We start from the raw sequence: 20,112 nt of genomic DNA, 5'->3' as shown, positions 1-20,112 counted from the left end.
CAAAACTTTGCTCGCTTGAGATATCAAAGAGATTGTCCGATGATTTCCTCATTCTGTTGGGTCACCTCTCTTTGGAATGGGCATAAATATTGATCTCTTCCAATCAGTCGGCCAGATAGTTGTCTTCCAAATTTCTTGGCAGAGATGAGTGAGTGCCTCTTGTGCTGCCTCGGTTTCTTGAAAGATTTCAATTTTTATTCCATCAATTCCTGGTGCCTTGTTCTTTGCCACTTCTTTCAATGCACTTTGGAAGACTTGATTAGTAGGTATTTAATAGTTTGAATAAACAAAGATATGGCAGTAATTACTGATACTTACTACCTAAAACAAGGAGCTCTGGTAGTGTAGTGGTTACGAATCGGACAGCGAGCCTTAGGGTCAGCAGTTCGAAACTACCAGCTGTTCCATGGGAGAAAGATGAGGCTTTCTGCTTCCGTAAAGATTCACAGCCTCAGAAACCCTTTATAGGGTCGCTATGAGTCAGAACTGACTCCACAGTACATAACCACCACCACCATGACTACCTAAAATAAACCCTGTTCTAGTGTTAGGCTTAGAAGATGTCGGTATCTTTTAGCTTTTATTCAATAACCAGTTTGAATCCTTTCAGTAATTTTTCTACACATTTTAAGCTCACATTCTTTAAATCCAAATTAGGTTCTAATGCTTTTTGTCTCTAATATGTGGCTTAAGGTTTAAGAGTTATTATATCAAATCATAAGTAGCAGAACATTAGAATGTGCATGCTTGCATAGTGATTACATATATCTTAATTCTTTCACAAATATAGAAGGATAAGTAGCAAGTATTGCTACTGTGGTTCCAGATCAAATATGCATGGGTTTATTCCAAACAAAACATGTTTAATCATGCCTCTTTGATCACTGGATGGATGAAGACAAGTTACCTCAGTACTACATTTGTTAGGAATACTAACAAGATACAAACACTTGTTAGGGATACACAAAAAGGATACTAAAAAAAAGTATGTGGGAAGATCGGCTAGCTCAAAGAACTAATATTTCCATCAGTCTTTAGGCAAGATTGAAACTAATGAAGTCAATTGTATAAAATGAATCATAACTGGGTATGAGTTTTGAGTTTGCCAATGTGATCCAAAGTGTAAGGTCCATTCAAAACAGTGACATCCTAGGGGATCCGGAAGACCAGTTACATTTGAGGCAAAGAGGTCTGCTCAGAGTGTTATCATTACTGTTTTATGAGATTCCTAAGGAATGATTTGAAAGGTTTTCTGGAAGGACACAGGATAATCATGGGACTCATTTTAAAGAAATTTTAAGATGTAAGAAAACTACATTGTTGAAAAAAGATCAGGAATATTGTTCTGATGAGTTTTTTACATCACAACTGTATAACTGCTCGTTCTTTCAGGATAGTAAGGGCTATCCTTAGAAAATTTCATTGGGAAACTTTACCCATACACCCTACAATTCTAATCTTGCCCCTTCAGATTTAGTTTTGTTTGTAAAATTCAAAGAACATTGAAAAGAAACATAAATTGTGTCCCTTGAGGAAGTCAAATCTGCCATGTTGGTGTAAATTAGACAGAGCAAAATTATTTGGGAAAAGATTTGTTGTTGTCATTGTTAGATGACACCTACTCAGTGCCTACTAATGGAGATCCTTTTCAGAAAAGAAACACTGTGGGTCATGTGCCAACCTCACAATTGTTGCTATGCCTGAGTCCATTGCTGCTGCCACTGTGCCAATCCATCTCGTTGGAGGTTTTCTTCTTTTTCGCTGACCCTCCAATTTTACCAGGCATGATGTCTATTTACAGGGACTGGTCCCTCCTGACAATATGTCCAGAGTATCAGAGATGTAGTCTGGCCATTCTGGCTTTTAAGGAGTACTCTTGCTGTACTTTTTCCGACACCCATTTATTTGTTCTTTTGGCACTCCATGGAACTTTTAATATTCTTCTCCAACATCATAACTCAAATGCATCAATTCTTCTATGGTCTTTTGTGTTCATTGTCCAACTTTCACATGCATATGAAGCTACTGAAAATATCATGGGTTGGGTCATGTGCACTTTAGTCCTCACATCCATGTCTTTGTTCCTGAACACGTTAAAGAGGTCTTGTGCAGCAGATTTGCCTAACACATCATGTTGTTTGATTTATGGTTTGCTGCTTCCATGAATTGATGGTTAATACAAGCATAATTAAGTCTGAAAACTTCCATCTCTTCTCCATTTTTCTTGATGTTATTTACTAGTTCCTTGGTGAGGATTTTTGGTTTCTTTGCATTGAGGTTGAGCCCAATGGCACAGTGGCAGCAACAATTGTGAGATTGTGAGATTGGTGCAGGACTGGCTATTGTTTTGTTTTGTTGTACTTAGGGTTGCTGTGATTTGGTACAGACTTGTACATAACAACAACAATACCTTATCTTTCTCTTTAGTAACTTTATATTTCACTTTTAAATGTGATTTGGTCTATACAATTAGAAAGAAAAAAATAGAAGAAACTTTGTATGGTTCTTGAGTTTTGAAAGTCCTACTGTGGACAACTCCTACTTCCAGGACTTGGGACCAGTTGTCATGGCCAACGAAACAAATCTGGAACAGATCAGAATTGTTACAATTTGGATGATGCTTTCTGGTTACCAGAATGGAAAATGTTATGTATCAAAGCCCTGGAATGGGAGAGTGTGCTGAAGTATATTGAGCCCTTGCAGGAAACTGAGTATCCGACTGGATTATTGGCAGAACTATGGAGAGTTGCACACATTCAAAGACTAGTGGTTGGCTGCCATCTTTGAAGCCCTACCTTAACGATATGCAAATGACCCTCATTTTGAAATGATTGAACCTGCCTATCCTCCTTCCATTGCAGTGAAGTCATAATTACCCTAAAGGGTAGAGTACAACTATTCCTTAGGGTTTCTGCAACTGTAAATCTTTACAGGAACAGACAACCTCATCTTTCTACTGCAGTGTGGCTGCTGTGATTGATCCAATCTTGTGATTATTGTTGTTGTGTGCCATCTAATTGGTTCTGACTCTTAGTGACCCTGTATAGCATTTTCAAAGAGTGGCTGGTGAGTTTGAACCACCAACCTTGTGGTTTAAAGTGACCTCGTGGTCCAGTCCTTATCCTATAGTGCCACATCCCCAGGACTATTTAATCTATTACATCACCAGGGTTCCTTGAATTAATCTCCAATTTACAACAAATCCTTTACAGCAATCATCTTCACTTGCTGCAAGTATAGCTTTTAAATCATTGACATGACTTCTAGCTGTTTCTTACACTAAAGTAAGACTAACCAAGAATCACATGACCTTGGTCCACCTGACCTTCAAAATCTGAAAACCACATTTAGAAATGAATTTCATTTGTAACTCAAGTACTGTCTGTATTATTTATTTATTTATTTTTAATTTGGTCTTTCTTCATTGTCCAGGGAGACCTTTTCCTTTCTTAAACTTGTCTCTGTTTTGTCACAATCTTCAGTTTGGATTTTATTGTGTGAGTGAACCTCCTCCATGAAGCAAACTAAAAAGAAACAGGGTTAGAAATGAAAGTATTTATTTGAGAGGAGTGTCTGTAAGTGTAAAGAACTAAGAGAAGAGGGAGTAAGAATAAGCAGGATGAACCTTTAGACTGGGACCTGAGCCTGTCATTATGAAAGAAACAAAGGAGGATTTCATAGACATAGCCACAGCTACCAAGCAGCTTTGAGAAAATCTTGGCGAAGCCAACTGTGAGTTTTAGAGTGAAGAATGCTCATTAGGGGAGTCCTGGGTCAGGTAAGACTTGTCCATCTCCAGGCCTCCTGGTGCTCAGTCACTACTGCCTGGGAGCTGCCTGGGGGAGTGTGGCTGTATCTTGAGGAAGATTGCTGCAGTAGGTTCAACAGAGTACCAGTACCTGCAGGCACTCAACTAACAATATGCCTAGAAGCAGCTTCTCTCCAAGGGAGATCTGAGCATCATACCTGCATTGACTGCCAAATCGAGTCACTCAGCTGTAGTTACTGTCTCAAATATTAAAAATGGCTCTGGACACTCTTCTCATGTTCTGCAACTTATGAGGAGATCCATATTTTAGATTGCTAAAAATTGTGTTTCTCCAGAGGTCTACTCCTCACAATCTCCACTTCACTTGGTCTGTTAGGTTACTGATATTTGAAAATGTATACTATTTAAACCAACAAAGGACAAAAGCTATTCACTGTCTATAACTCTATACATTGCCATTCTGTATTCTTTTTAAACCATGTAGAATATATTTTCAATTTTATTTTAGTTAGTCTTAATATTATTGAGTGCTTAATAAATGTTTTGTTGTATTCATGGACTCTTTTCATCAATACCGTAACACTTTTTGATGGATTATATTAGTTTAGACATTTGACAGAAGAAAACACTGAGGTTAAATAAATTGCTCAGGACTGTGTGTGCGTATAGAGAGAAATGACACCAGGACTCAAACCCAGGCTTTTAGTGTCCAGAGCTCACACTGAACCCTTCCCTGTGTATTCAAAGCACTAATTTGTATTTTATTACAATTCTTAAATGCAAAAATATCACAGTGTCTACCTTTATGCATCATGCAGCAATATGTTACTTTCTGTATTTCAGGTCCTTGCATTCCCAATCCATGCCATAATGGAGGAACCTGTGAAATAAGTGAAGCATACCGAGGGGACACATTCATAGGCTATGTTTGTAAATGTCCTCGAGGATTTAATGGGATCCATTGTCAGCACAGTAAGTTACTCATAGTTATTATTGTTTTATAATTATTCATGGCCAAGCATAAAAGTCATTATCTTTCTTGTTTGTAGTAGACCCATAGAGATTTAGTGGGCCAAAGAGGCCTGGCAGTTGATTATTGTCACTTTTTTCTCACCGAACACACCACTATATTCCCAGTTGATTACTGACTGTGTCAAAGATTGAATCCAGTGATTGGTATGGGGCTAAGTGGCCCTCAAGTTAACAATTTCCATGATTATTCAGTCATACTTTCTAAATGTTGTTCTTTATATTAAACTAATCATTGTATTTCACTTTCATGCTTATCCTTGAAGCTACAGTCTTTAGGATTCCCAACAGTTATTCTGACTCAGAGACAAAACATGAAAAGAACCACCTCACTCTGTCTTATCTATAAACCATAATCCTGCTCCTAGCGTGTCATTTTAATATGGAAGTCTTTGAAAGTTCAAGTATGTTTTCTGCACTTGTCTCCTTTGTCTTCATTCTTATTTATTCTGGGAATGTGAAAAAAATAGATCCACTTGCTATGGTTTCTTCTTAGAAAATGAATGTAAATTCCAAATGAGTCATGTGGCTGCTTAGTTGCTGTAATTGAGAGACAGATGACATAGTGAAGTGGAGATGTTGAAGAAGGCTGTTGACCGAGGTCTTGGCCAGAGGGAAGGAAATGACTTATGGTAGGAAACATGGGGGTGGGGTGGGGTGGGGGGTTCATGTGACCCATGAACATTAGAGTGATTATCAAGAGAATGTGTTAGGAATGAGTAAGACAGAGCTGTATTTATGAGGGGGCTTCAAATATTGGTGGAAATTTTTCATTGACTTTTAATTTTTCTACAAACTTTTTGCTTTCCTCCGATATCTGTTAGAGCCAGATTTCCAACCACCAACATACACTATAGAGTATATCCAGGCTCTGAGACTTTGGAGTTCTTTGCTGTTTTGTAGAGATTTGCCATGACCAGCATTTTGTAGGATTTCTATGGAAATTACAGGATAGATATATCTTTTCTCCTTACAGCTGACACCTAAATCCTTGTAAATGTTTCTGAGAGCTCAGATCATCAACTAAAAAGTAAGAAGCTCTTGGTATCATTCACTGAGTCCAGAAAGTGCTAAGACTGATTTTCCATTACTGCTTAGATGAATGCCTTGAAATAGCCCTGGAAAGACAGACATGTGATCCCAGAATCTTGACATTTACTTAATCCTGTGAAGAGAATATTATCAACCCTTACTGTCTTATCAAAATCTTATGATATGGTATCAGAGGCAGTGCCACAGGGAGAAGACAGACAGACCACCAATCTTGAGTCCTTCAATCCTGAACTGCTTATATACAGCATGCACACACTTCCAAAGTGAACGCCTTTGAAATGAGAACAGAATTTTCATGATGGGCTACATACAGTTCAGTATCCAGATGCAGGCCTTGTACCCAAAGTCATGTGATCATATACAAGAGATTCTTAGGCTGAACAGGACTGCAGGGTGTTGTATTCTGTTATATACAGGTCACAATGACTTGGAGCAGATTCATTGGTAACAAAAACAAAAACTTCAGGGAGGTATAAGGTGAAGAGTATTCAATACCAGACTCTTACTTTTCTTAAGTCTTAAAGGGCTTAGAAAGACTACAGGGAGGGCATGTATATACACCTTGTTGTTGTTAAGTGCCCTCAAATCAGTTATGACTGATAGCGACCCTGTATAGGGTTTTCAAGGCTTTAAACCTTCATGGGAGCAGAAAGCCTCCTCTTTCTCCTGCAGAGCAATTGATGTACATGGACTTTGAACATTGTGGTTCACAGTCCAGTGCTTATTGTATGTAGCCACCACTCTACTGCTATTGATGTTGTTAATTGCCACTGAGTTGGTTTCAACCCCTAACAACCCTGTATAGGGGTTCCAAGGAGTGGCTGGTGAATTTGAACTGTCAACTGTGCAGTTCAAACTGACCTTGTGGTCCAGTGCATTATCCTGCAGCACCACACCTCACTCCTTCCAGACCCCTAAATGCCAATTAAATATGTCATATATTTTAACCCTCTCGCCTGACCTCCTACTGAAGTCAGTGTGAAGTCGGAGCTGACTCAAAAAATGGAGATTGGGAAACTCTAGATCTATGTTCCAACCAGCAATGTCTGCTTTATTGGTCATCATTCATTTCATGCTTTGGAAACTTATTTTCTTCACAATATAAGCATCAGTTTGATTTCAGTTAGCTTTAATAGCATAGAAGGCATCAAGTTGTCATTTTGTAAGTTGTCACCTCCAAGCAAGTGAAGTTCTGTTGAAGAATTGTTATTGGACTCCTGGTGTGGTACTGTAGGATCAGCATGGGACTTTGAACCACGAGATCAACAGTTCAAATCCACCAGCTGTTCCTTGGAAACCCTATACAAGTTCACTATGTGTCAGAGCCCACTCAGCAGCGCTAAGTAACAACAACAACAGCAGTAGTTACTGGAGAAGTATCTACCTTCCTTTGATTCCCACACATTGTTTTTAAGTTGTTGTTAAGGGCTATAGAGTTATTTCTGACTCATAATGACCCTGTAGAGAGTTTCTGAGGAACAGCAAGTAAGTTTGAACCACCCACCTTGCAGTTCAAACCAATCTTGCAGTGGTTTAATTTTATTTAGAGTCATCAGAAATTTTGGGGAAATATAAAGACTAAATCTTATGCCCATTCTGGACAATGGAAAATCTGTCTTTTCTCTTCACTCTTACATCATACTCTGAGAAGCTTCTAAATTCAGATAATTGTGTTGAAGTTCAAAACTTGTTTTGAAGCACAAAGAAACCTATATCTGTACTGCAACCAAAGTCCCATATGACCTCAAATCTATATTAGGAATTGCAATGTGAAGCCTAAGGTAGAGAAATTAATCTCAGAATGGAGATTTTGTGGTCTAAACAACCTGGACCCTAAACTCTGGAGTGTATCATTATTATTAGAAGCAACTTGCAATGAAAGAGAACACACTGGATTTGGAATTAGAGTCCTGGATTTAAGTGCTGACTTTTTCAGTTATTGGATAAGTGACCTTGAGCCAGTCACTTGACCTTTGTACAATTGGAAACTTATAAATTGAGGGAATTGTATTAGAAATAGATGATCTTTGGTTCATGTTAACTTGCAAAGTATTATGGCTAAATGGGTAGCTTGTTCACTGTACAGAGGTTATCAAGTCTTCCTCTTTGTAGATGGAATTGAAACAGAATATATATTAGGAAAGCAATTTTATAAGTGTTAGGAGGCCAGAAATCTCCTTCACACATTAGAAACAGAAAGGCAGCCCTTTAATCCCTTGCAACAACTAGGAGATATTTGGGTTTGTTTTTCACAGCTGCACTAATTTTATTACCCAGTGTAATCTGGAACATCACTGAATTGTTATGGTGCTGTGCATTAATGAATGTACTGGACTTCAAGGTGGGTGGCTCAAACTCACCAGCTGCTCCTCTGAAACCCTATACAGGGTTGTTATGAGTCAGAACTGCCTTGACGGCACTTTACAGCAGCAACAATATCAGCGTCATCTGCAAGTTCATTAGAAATCTAGATTAGTCACCACCCTGGACCTATTGAATCATTATCTGTATTTCACAATAATCGGTTGACTCTCACATAGTGAAGTTTAAGAAATAGTGTGCAAAACTTTTAATAGACAAATGTGATCATTTCATAAAGTGAGAACGTTTCCATTCAGTTACATAGCAGTAAGTTATAGAGGCAAAATATTACTATGGTTTTTGTAAATCAAGATTATATTGCAGGTAGATGATAGTGAAAGGTGTAAAAATTTAATATAAACAATTCCTTTGGAAAACAAACAAACAAACAAAAACACCCAGATAGCCATATTTAGGGAGTTTATTAGATTAGTTCTATGTGTTGTTGTTACATACCATCGAGTTGGTTCTAACTCATAGCGACCCTATACAGGGTTTCTGAGGAGGGCCTGGTGGTGAGCTTGAACTTCTGACCTTGCGGTTCAAAGTGACTTTGCATTCCAGCTCATTAGCCAACAGCACCACACCATGACTTGAGCTGTATGTGACAAAATGTTAAATAGCTTTCAAAGTATAACTAGTCATTTAATGAAATTCATGTCTAATGATTAAAGAATCCATAAGTATATAGTTGGAGTTCTGATATGGCACTACAGGATAAGCACTGGACCACAAGCTCAGTTTGAACTGCAAGGTCAGTGGTTCAAACTCATCGGCTGCTCCTCAGAAACCCTATACAGGGTCACTATGAGTTGAAAACAGATTCAACAGCACTTAATAATAACAACAAAGTATATAGTTATTAAGTTAGTTTAATAACTTCTTTTTCAGTAAGATAGAGATTAAAAATTTTCTCCAGTGCCAGAACTAATATTACCTGCATATAATTTTTGTAAGTAGAATGAAGTTATAACTTTATGAGAATATTAATGATTAATATTAAATTTCATTCCAATTTCAAATTATATATTATTTTAAAATACCATAGAGTAATGTGAAGGATAAAACTAGTAAATTAGGATGAATCAGGCACCAAAATTGGCTCCAGGTTGAACTTTTGAAAGACATTTTTAAAAAGCTGTTTTCTACTGAAAGCTGTATTTTGAGCTGAGTAGAAGTAATCAGATTTTATTTGTTGCCTAGTAACAAATCTAATGCCTTAGGGAATGACTGCTTCTTCATTCCCAGAAACTTTTGACCATCTTCCCACTCAAAGCATTCTATGCATTCTTCCTTACCCACTGTACAGTTCCCTTACCTCTGCTTAGCACTCTTGAAGAAACAATATTCTAGATTCATATTTCACAAAGGTGGTGATCCAGGAGCCCGAGAAGGGCTACGAAAATGGATTTGTTTAAAGAAGTGACCCATGTTATAAATGATCTCAAGGCAAATCCTCTCTAGTCCTCCTACTGATTTAGTTATCCAGAAAAATTGTCTAAAACTTTTGTTTTTATATTCACTGCTATTATAAACAAATTTGCTCTGCCCATTAGATTGTCAGTTAATGGAAGTATGCATTCCACAAATATTTATTGAGGCAGTGAGTTATTGTATTTATGTGATTTAAATATTTAACCAGTGATATTTGATTTTGATGGACAATGCCAAGTGGGTTAATTGCGTAGTCAAAATTTACTTGTTTTCTTTAATGTTGTTGATGTTGTGAAGTGCCATTGAGTTGGTTCTGATCCATAGTGACCCTGTATAGAGTTTCCAAGGAGCAGCTGGTGTGTTTGAACCGCCAACCCTGCAGTTCAAACTGCTTTGCAGTCTGGCGCATTAACCCACAGTACCACATTTAGCATGCATCTATTGAATAAAAATATTCCATCTCAGCCCTATTGAATAAGAATATTTCAGTGAGCTCTGGTAGCGTAGTGGTTACGAATCGGGCTGTGAACCGCAAGGTCAGCAGTTCGAAACTACCAGCGGTTCCGCGGGAGAAAGAGGAGGCGTTCTGCTCCCGTAAAGATTTACAGCCTCGGAAACCCTGTGCAGGGTCGCTATGAGTCGGAACCGACTCCACGGCACTTAACAACAACAACAACAACAACCCTGAATTCAGTTAAAAGTGTCAGGTGATCTTTTGTTGTTGCTGTTATGTGTCGTGGAGTTGGTTCCGACTCATAGCGACCCTGTGCAGGGTTTCCGAGGCTGTAAATCTTTACGGGAGTAGAAAGTCTCCTCTTTGTCCAGTGGAACAGCTGGTAGTTCAGAACTGATGACATTGCTGTTCACAGCCCGATTCGTAACCCCTACGCTACCAGAGCTCCTAGCACATACCAAAATTGAGGACCATGACTTGGAAAATAATCATTTACCTTGAATGTTTTTATCCATCTTAATATTGTTAGGTAGCATGGTAGCTCTAGGATATGCATGGGCTGTGAACTACAAGATCGTTGGTTTAAGCCCATCAGCTGCTCTGCAGAAGTAAGTTGATACTTTCTGCTGGTACAAAGATTTATAATCACAAAAACCCTACTACACATGTTCATTCTGAGTGGAAACTGACTTAAAGGCACTTAACAATGTGCTGTTAGGGGAAGGAGGAAAAGCAAGCTGGATTAGACCCGAGGTTTTGATACAGTTTTGTCTTAATCAATTTGTGGAGTCCACTGGTACTTAATAGTTCTGTGCCAAAGCTTTCTCCTTCAAAATTCAAAATTCATTGAAAGTTTATATAGTCTTATATATCATCAATGTCTTCTCTATGAAGCCTGGAACTAAAGACACTTTGCCCTACTTCCCTAAATTGGATATATATGAATATCAGATTAGATATTGCATAACACACTTTACCGATTATAAAATGTTACATATACCTAATAGAGTAATATTGAAATATTGTTGTTGTTAAGTGCTGTCGAGTCAGTTCTGACTCATAGTGACCCTGAATAGGGTTTCAGAGAAGCAGCTGGTAAGCTTGAACTACTAACCTTGCAGATATTGTTGTTGTTGTTGTTATAAACTGTGGAGTCCGTTCCCACTCATAATGACCCTGCACAGGGTTTCTGAGTCTGTAAATCTTTACGGGAGCAGTAAGCCTCATCTTTCTCCCATGGAACAGCTGGTTGTTTCAAACTGCCGACCTTGAGGTTAGCAGCCTGTTTCATAACCACTACACAAGGCTTTATTAATATTGAATTTTTCCCCTTCCTTTAAAAGGATTTTATCTATTTATTTGGTATCATGGAGCAGTGGCGGGGGGGGGGGGCGGTATTCAGTATGGGTTCTATGTTTCTCTGTATAAATTCTTGGGATAACTAATGGTAGCTCTGCAGGATAAGTACTGAACTGTAAGCCACAAAGTTGTAAGTTTAAATTTACCAGCCACACCTTGGTAGAAAGATGAGGTTTTCTGCTCCTGCAAAGATTTACAGCTTCAGAAACCCTGTATAAAGTTCCTATGAGTCGGAACTGACTTAACACTTAACAACAAAAAAGAATTATTCTATTAACATGCTTAATTAATACATATAATAATTTTAAAATTACTCTTTCTACCTGTTAGTATATATGTACCACCTTCATGAGTATAACCTTCTGGCAATCATCTTTTTGAATGATTCCCACTTCAGAGTTTATTGTTTTGCTGGCAAATAAATGTCTTCTAACAACCAAAATAAAGGAATAACAGGATGCGTTACTTTATCTAAAGAAGTGATTCATCCTGGTTTGATCCTTTGCTGAGAATTTGCATTTGTATCCCACATGGACTGCCAAAGGAACATACAAATCTGTTACTTAGAGACCAGGATGGCGAGACTTCATTTCTCATATGTTGGACATATTAACACTAGGGACCAGTCCCTGGAGAAGGACATTATGTTTGGTAATGTGGAGAGTCAGCGAGAAAGAGGAAGACCCAAGCGAGATGTATTAGCACAGTGAAAGCAGCAATCGGCTCAAGCAAAACAAAAATTGTGCGAATGACACAGAACCAGGCACTGTTTCATTCTGTTGTGCATAGGATGCCTAACAACACCACCAACAGCCCCACCTATACTGACTCAGAATCTACATGTTAACAATTCTCCAGGTGGTTATTATAGGTTCATATGAATCACCTGGTGATCTCTAAGAATTGCCTTGATATTTTGTTAACATGTAGATTCAGATTCAATATATCTGGGGGTGGAAATGCTAGTTCTCAGTAGGGGTCAAACTGGAATGAATGTTGTTGTTGTTAGGTCCCATTGAGCTGGCTCTGGCTTACAGTTACCTGATGCATGATAGACTGAAACACTGCCCAGTCCTGCACCATCCCCACTGCTGCTGCCATGGTGTCTGTCCATCTTACTGGTTCCAACATAGACTTGTTTGTTCTTCTGGCAGTACATTGTACTTTCAGTGTTTAATATTGAACCTGATAGAAGCCATAAATTTTAGTTTGATGTCCTCATTATATCAGATTTTCCATTAGAAGATCAATTTGATCAAATACAAACTAATTTAAAAAATGTGAGGGAAATTTATATGAATTAATATTGACAACTGAATCTTTATATAAATACACTGGATAAGTAAACACATCCAAGGAGATTTCGAAAATAGGTTTGTGTCCTACCCCAAACAGGTTTCTAATTCTGGATTGAGATTTCTCATTTCTGTACTAACCAATGACTTTGTAGGTAAGTGTAAACCATGTTAATTCTATAAGTGAGAGGTCCTCACTGGTTATGATTGTTTTGACCCATAGTAACCCAGGGCACAACAGAACAAACCACTTCCTGTCCTGTGTTCCCTCACAATTGTTGTCATGTTTGAGCCCTTTGTTGCTGCCACTGTGTCATTTTCAGCTTTGGGGGTCTTCCTCTTTTCTGTTTACCCACCCACCCATCCACCCCATCCCACCCCACCCCACCCCACCCCCACTTTCCCAAGCATGATGTTCTTCTCCAGGGACTGGTCCTTCTCTTAACATGTCCCAACTATAAGAGGCAGAGTCTCAACATCCTCTCGGCTAAGGAGGATTCTTTCTATCAGTACGACAAACTGACAGAAAAGTGGTGTACAAATTAATGGGGAGGCCTTCTAAGTATATAAATTTCTCTTGCTCATCCATAGTGATTCTAATTTAGCAGATTTAGTTTGTTGCCCAGATCTGCCTATTTAACAATTACCCCAGTGAAACTGGTACTTATGGCCCTAGACCTTAGGTTCTCAAACTTGGCTGCACATTAGAATCATTAAGGGAGCTGTAAAAAATACTAATGTCTGAATCCCACCCCAGAGATTCTGATTTAATTGGTCCAGGATGTGGTCTAGGCATTGGGAGTTTTTAAATCTCTCCAGATGATTCTAATGTGCAACCAAGGTTGTGGAGCAGTGTTCTAGAACCTGTGTGAAGAATTACAATGCCTTAAGGAATCTAAGTAGAGAACTGTTCAATGAGAAAGCAAATTTGGGAAACATAAATATATATAATTCCATTGAATTTGTATTCTGAAAACGTAATTTAATTTTGTTATTTGACCTTTGCTTAATATAATGGGAAATCACCTTACTGCAAGAATCCCTAGCTAGTTGAAAGAATTAGGCCACAAAAAAGATGTTAGCGTACTGTTTTTAGGTAAAATATGCTATCCCTTCTTCTAAAGCATTTTAGTTTCCTTATTTCCTCTTTTGCCTGAGACATTACAAACGTCATTATCCTGACATTCATCTACTCGTATGCTGCATAATTACACAGAGGTGCTATTTAATATAGTCCTAAGTTTTTTATTCTTGCAATGAGATGTACAGGTTTGCAAAAACGCAAAATATTTGAAAATAACTTCTTTAGATAAAGTAATATATACTGTTTCTCCTTTATTGTGGTTGTTAGAAGACATTTATTTGCCAGCAAAACAATAAACACTGAAGTGGGATTCATTCAAAAAGAAGATTGCCAGAAGGTTGTACTCATGAAGGTGTTACATGTATACTAATAGGTAAAAATTTCCAGAATTGATTTCACACATGACTTTATGAAGACCCTCTTGAGAAACGGAGATGGCACCTCAAACACATTAAAAACAAGCAAGCAAACAAAAAACCTTTAAAAAATATTTTGAAGCTCTCTCTAGTAATGTCAGGAAACTATTTATTCATCTACACATTTAATGAATATTTATTGAGAGCTTACTATTTCATCAGCTCTCCATATGTATTTTAAGTATTACTATCTCCGTGTTTCTGCTTCTGGTCCCACGTTGACTCTACTGCTCCAGAAATATGCTACTCTGTCCTTTGCTCATAGATAACCAGACAATTGAAGCCACACATGATCTGAGTTAACTTTTGGGCAAACCTAGCCGTTTAATGACATTGAGTTATACACTGTTTCTTGGGACTGAACACTAGGCCATTTACCCATATCCTCTCAAATCTCTGTATGAACTGTGTTGCTCTACGTTCCTTCCTTACATGCTGTCTTACTTCAAACTCATGCCACTGCCTCAGTTTGTAATTGTGAACATGTGAATAAATATATATGAGTAAATATTATAACATTGAATAGAATTAACCACACACATAAAAATAAATATGAGTAAAACTTAGGAACTCAGAATGTTAGAATACTGAATTATTGTCAACATCTTGGTTGATTTTCAAATTTAACTGTTTTTAAAAGATTTATAAAGTTGGCTATGTTTAGATGTATTATGTTTTTTACTTTTTTTTCAACATTAACTAAATCTTAATAGTGGAGTACATGCAATGTACTTTAAAGAAAGCATCATAAAATATATGTAAATCAAGACTCTCTTAATTACATACTAAAATGTAATAATGGTTTTAAATAAGAATTCATCATTTACACTTTAATGGAAGGATCTGATCATCACAATTGTATGGATGGTATTTGCTAATGCCAAGCTTCAGAATGTAACTTGATTGATTTTGCTCTCATAATTCCTGATTGACTTTATAATCATGCCACAGCCTGAAAGTTTAGAGAAACTTAAGGAACAGATCCTCTGGAAATACAGTTGTCTTAGATATTTGGAATGTTTTGATCATTTTATAAGACATATCTCAAATGAGAACATTTCTAAATTAGAATTCCCCCATTCTTACCCAGACCATCTGAAAGACTGCATTGGTTGTAAGTAAAGGAATTTTTCCTAACTTTCTCAAAATGAGTTGAGCATAATTTACCTAGATATGGAAGGTACAGTTATGTAGAGGATTAATTCAAATGTAGAAATGTCCCAATCTTTCTACTCTAGTATGCCTTTAACAAATCATATCAATTTGAGCTAATGTTTATTTTAAGCCTTACTTTCTTCATCTTTCAAATGGAGCTACCTCTAAGTAGAATTAATTCACCTATTCTTCTGCCTTGGTGTAGTGCTGGACTGCAAAGTCATTTCAGCTGCAAGGATGGCAGTTCAAGCTCTCCATCTGCTCCTCAGAAACCCGATACAAGGTGGCTATGGGTTGGAACCGACTCGATGGCACTTGACAACAACAATATTCTTAGGCCTTGATGCATATATCTTATGCAGTTATGTTCTATTCATATACAACCTATTATTATTCTTTTTATGGTTGGTTTGCAAAATATTTTTTATCACAGAAGAAGAAATTGAAACTGAAATAAACACTTATTTTATCTTAGCTTACAAGCTAACAGTGCACAACAGTAGATGAAAATACTAGATTCCTCCTTTAATAAAGTAAGTTTGAATCATTAAGAATCTACGCCATCTCAGTTGCTGGAGTGAGAATGAGAAAGGGAGGAAAGGAGGGAGGGAGAAAAAGATAGCAATGCTACTGTTCCAGTTTTCTGTTTTACAACAACAACAACAACAAAAACCCTTAAAGAAGCCACTGATAGCTATAAGGAGTAGCTACCTGATTCATGGTAACTCTGTGTCCAAGGGAATAAAACACGACCTAGTATAGTCCTACCCCCATGAAAGGTTAGGTATTGGACTATAATGAGCCACTCTAGTGGCTGATTTTATTTGTCTGATTCACAAATCTCTCTTCCTAGGCTGTCTTATCTGCTGAAACCTATTCACTATGTAACAACATGACAGATGGGTACTGGCTATGTAGTGGGTGCATTGAATCTGGGTCTCCCTCATAGAAGGCAAGAATTCTACCTATTATCAATCAGTCCACAATGGCATATTCCTTAGGAGCCCTGCTTGCTGGTGCTATGGGTTAAGCATTGAACTACTAACTGAAAGATTGGCATTTGAACCTTCCAGCTGCGCCACAGGCTATTGGCTCCTGCCTCCTGCATAGATTTGCTATGTGAGAAAGTATCCTATAAGTTCATCGTGAGTCAGAATTGGCTCCATGGAATTAGGTAGGTAGGTATGACACATTTTCAATGGTTACCCTGTCTTTACAGTTGTTGCTAGTCTATCCTCAAAATAAAAGTCAAGCTGATATTCTTAAAACACTGATTATATTAGGTCATTTCTGTGTTCAAAACCCTCCAATGATGGTCCATTTAACTTGGAGTAGAATCCATAGTTCTTGTAGTAACTAACAACAAATCATTATATGTTCTGTTCTTGGCTGTCTCTTAGCATATCTCCAGCCATTCAGCATTGTGCTTATTCCACTTTGGCCACGTTGTTCTCCTTGATGTCCTCAGACAAAACAACTTCACTCTCAGTACATGACCCTTGCTTTTTGTTTGTTTATATAGACCACTTTTATAACTATTATTATTGCAATTCACTTTGGTGAGGTGATAAGTTTCCAGAGTGGGCTTCTCAAACTGCCTCAAATAAAATGTCATTCTGTAACACTTTCCTCCACCAGCTCTTTACTCTCAAGTCCTCTTCTGCTCCTTGATTAGAGTTTTAGCACTCATAAGCACATGACACGAACTATTTATTGTTTGTATCTCCTAGAATGTAATCTTTCTAAGCTCAATCACTTGACTTACTTACCTTTGCTGTATGCTTTATACTTAATATAGCTCATAATAGCTGCTTAATAAATATGTATTAAATAAATAAAGGAACAAACCATTTGTTAATCAGTCAAGCTATGACTATATGATTTATTATGCCACGTTATCCATAGTGTTGATCTCTTTGGAAAACTCAAAATTACTAAGTAATAGCATATGACTTCAAGCATAGCTTATTAAACATGGAGAAAAGTAGTGTTTTATCTTAATAAGAGTCCTATAGCCAGGTAAATTTGAGAACACTGTACACTACTTTTTCCTTTTAAAGATTGCCATTATTTACAAATTGAAAGCTCTGAGGAGTCTTCCCATTCATAAAACATGATAGCTAAATAACCGGTGGATAATAAAATGTTTAAAATTTGTTTAATATTTTTATGCTTAATCACTTACATAATATGGCCTCTTGATGTGGTGCTGTAGGATCAACGTTGACTTGAGAACGAACAATTTGGCAGATCAAACCCACCAGATGTTCCTTGGAAACCCTATACAGGGTTGCTGTGAGTCAGAACTGATGCAATATCATTTAAAACAACAGTCCCTGGAAGATATGTGTGTGGCAGTGGCCCCAAAATTTCAGATAGAAAGTTTAGTCATTCTCACAGCATAGACATTCAGTCATTTAAAAGCAATATTATAAGCCACAACACAGGAGTTAGCCTTCTGGGAGTAAGACACTTTGCTAATCCATTGTTACTATGCACCATTAAGTAGATTTCCAACTCATAGAGACCCATGTGATAGAGTTGAATTGCCCCATAGAATTTGTGGTGCTAAGGATAAGCGCTTAACCGCAAGGTCAGTTTGAACCACAAGGTCAGCAATTCAGTCTCATCAGTCGCTTCTTACAAACCCTATACAGGTTAGCTATGGCTCAGAAACAACTTGGGTCAGAATCAAGTTGTTTCTTGAGTGAAGTTCAGGTGTGGTACTGTAGCATGAAGCACTGGATGGTAAGGTTGATTTGAACTGCAAGGTTGGCCACTCAAACTCTTCAGCTGCTCCTTTGAAATCCTGTACAGGGTCGGGACTGACTTGATGACACTTAACAACCACAACAACAGTCTTTACAGGAGCTGGTCATAGGTCTTTTTCTTGTGGAGCTGCTAGGTGGATTCAAACTGCCAACCTTTAAGGTAACAACCAAGTGCTTATATGTTGTACCACCAGTGCTCCTTTAGGAACCAGTGGTCACACTTAAAGGTAAACCCAGTAGAAGATGATTTCAAATATGTGCCTGTCCCAGGACTGTAGTTGTATAGTGCTTGCTTTGTTTATAAACACTGCATCATATCAGTAGAAAAAAAAGCTGCATCGAAGCATTTGAATGCAATGATCTTGTCTTTCAAACCTTAGATTATAAAGTCACAGAGGCAAGAGATTAGCTCTGTTTCCTCTGCATTCTGTATAGAAAATCAGCACAATTAGAGGCAGGAGCTACATATTTTGTCAAATTTGACCCGCAAATTTTGTCAAAATTTGACCCAATTTTAACTTTCTTATTTTATTTCTCATATTATCCTTTATATAGTGGATGTTGTTATCGTTGTTAGGTGCTGTTGAGTCAGTTCCTACTTATAGCATGACCCTAGGCACAACATAACAAAACAGTGTACAGTCCTGGTCCAATCTCATAATCATTGCTGTGCTTGAACCCATTGATGCTGCCATTTTGCCAATCCATCTATTGGAGGGTCTTCCTCTTTTTCTCTGTCTCTTCACCTTACCAAACACAATATCCTTCTCCAGTGACTGGTCTCTGACAATATGTCCGAAGTATGAGAGACAAAGTCTGATCATCCTGGCTTCCAAGGTGCTCTCTGGCTATACTTCATCCAACACAGATCTGTTTGTTCTTTTGGCAGCCTGTGCTACTTTCAGTATTCTCCTGCAACACTATAATCCAAATGCATCAATTCTTCTACAGTCTTCCTTGCCCATTTTCCAAATTTTTCATGCATATGAGGTTATTAAAAATACCATGTCTTCAGTTAGGAGCACCTTAGTCCTCAAACTGACATCTTTGGTCTTTAACACTTTAACAAAAAGTGTTGTGTACCAGATTTTTCTAATGCTATACCTCATTTGATTTCTTGACTGCTGCTTCCATGAGTGTTGATGGTTGGTCTGAGCAAAATGAAGTCTTTGGCAATTTCAATCTTTTTTCTATTGATAAGAATGTTGTTTATTTTGGTTGTTTAAATTATTATATATTCCTGAGTGTTTTTATATCCAGTCCCCCAACCACCCCCCAAAAAATCAGAGGGAATTGAAGCAAATACTGTTGAATGATGATGCACAGAGGAGACTGTAATCATTGCAATAAAATGATGGTGTAAAGCTGATGTTCTCCCAAGTAAATTATCACTTAGTTCACAATACAATAAAAAGTTAATAAATTAATAAATAAAACCCATATTGTATGAAATAAAATTGGTTAATATTAAAAAAGAAAGAAAGAAAGAAAGAATGTTATTTATTGGTCCAGCTGTGAAGGTTTTTGGGTTCTTTACATAGAAATGCAAGCAGTCTTTGATCTTCATCAATAAGTGTTTTTAAATCCTCTTCATTTTTAGCAAGCAAGTTTGTATCATTTACATATCATATATTATTAATGAATCTTCCTCCAATCCTGATGTCATGTGTTTCTTCATAAAACCCAGTTTCTTGGATTATTTGCTCAGCATACTGGTTTAATACGTATGGTGAAAGAATACAACCCTGTCACACACCTTTCCTAATTTGAAACCATTCATTGTTCCATTGTTCTGTTTGAACAACTGACTCTCAGTTTATGTACAGGTTCCTCATGAGCACAATTAAGTGTTCCAGAATACCCGTACTTCACAATGTTGTCCATAGCTTTTCATGAGTCACACAATTGAAAGCCTTTGTGTAGTCAATAAAG

At 37.5% G+C, this 20,112-nt stretch overlaps 1 protein-coding gene across 2 annotated transcripts in view; it reads left to right on the top strand.

The window, feature by feature from the left end:
- Window positions 1-20,112, top strand: part of EDIL3 (EGF-like repeats and discoidin I-like domains 3) — a 637,932-nt gene that overhangs the window by 162,257 nt on the left and 455,563 nt on the right. For both annotated transcript variants that reach the window (XM_006870603.1, XM_006870604.1), the window contains one exon: window positions 4,613-4,741. The gene's annotated coding sequence lies outside the window, so the exon portion shown is untranslated. The remainder of the gene's footprint in view (window positions 1-4,612; window positions 4,742-20,112) is intronic.

The sequence above is a fragment of the Chrysochloris asiatica genome, unplaced genomic scaffold (genome assembly GCF_000296735.1).
Source record: "Chrysochloris asiatica unplaced genomic scaffold, ChrAsi1.0 scaffold00145, whole genome shotgun sequence".
Lineage (NCBI taxonomy): Eukaryota > Metazoa > Chordata > Mammalia > Afrosoricida > Chrysochloridae > Chrysochloris > Chrysochloris asiatica.
The sequence above is the reverse complement of the archived record's forward strand: the minus strand, read 5'-3'. Positions and strand labels throughout refer to the sequence as shown.